Here is an 832-nt window from a genome sequence, read left to right as displayed (position 1 = left end):
CAGTCTGTTGTTCCATGTCCAGTTCTAACTGTTGCTTCCTGACCTGCATACAAATTTCTGAAGAGGCAGATCAGGTGGTCTGGTATTCCCATCTCTTTCAGAATTTTCCACAGTTGATTGTGATCCACACAAAGGCTTTGGCATAGTCAATAAAGCAGAAATAGATGTTTTTTGGAACTCTCTTGCTTTTTCCATGATCCAGCGGATATTGGCAATTTGATCTCTGGTTCCCCTGCCTTTTCTAAAACCAGCTTGAACATCAGGAAGTTCACGGTTCACATATTGCTGAAGCCTGGCTTGGAGAATTTTGAGCATTACTTTACTAGCGTGTGATATGAGTGCAATTGTGCCGTAGTTTGAGCATTCTTTGACATGCCTTTCTTTGGGATTGGAATGAAAACTGACCTTTTCCAGTCCTGTGGCCACTGCTGAGTTTTCCAAATTTGCTGGCATTATTGAGTGCAGCACTTTCACAGCATCATCTTTTAGGATTTGAAATAGCTCAACTGGAATTCCATCACCTCCACTAGCTTTGTTCGTAGTGATGCTTTCTAAGGCCCACTTGACTTCACATTCCAGGATGTCTGGCTCTAGGTCAGTGATCACACCATCGTGATTATCTGGGTCGTGAAGATCTTTTTTGTACAGTTCTTCTGTGCATTCTTGCCATCTCTTCATAATATCTTCTGCTTCTGTTAGGTCCATACCATTTCTGTCCTTTATCGAGCCCATCTTTGCATGAAACATTCCTTTGGTATCTGGTTTTCTTGAAGAGATCTCTAGTCTTTCCCATTCTGTTGTTTTCCTCTATTTCTTTGCATTGATCGCTGAA

Source organism: Bison bison, unplaced genomic scaffold (genome assembly GCF_000754665.1).
Source record: "Bison bison bison isolate TAMUID 2011002044 unplaced genomic scaffold, Bison_UMD1.0 scf7180017860731, whole genome shotgun sequence".
NCBI lineage: Eukaryota > Metazoa > Chordata > Mammalia > Artiodactyla > Bovidae > Bison > Bison bison.
Note: the sequence above shows the minus strand (reverse complement) of the source record.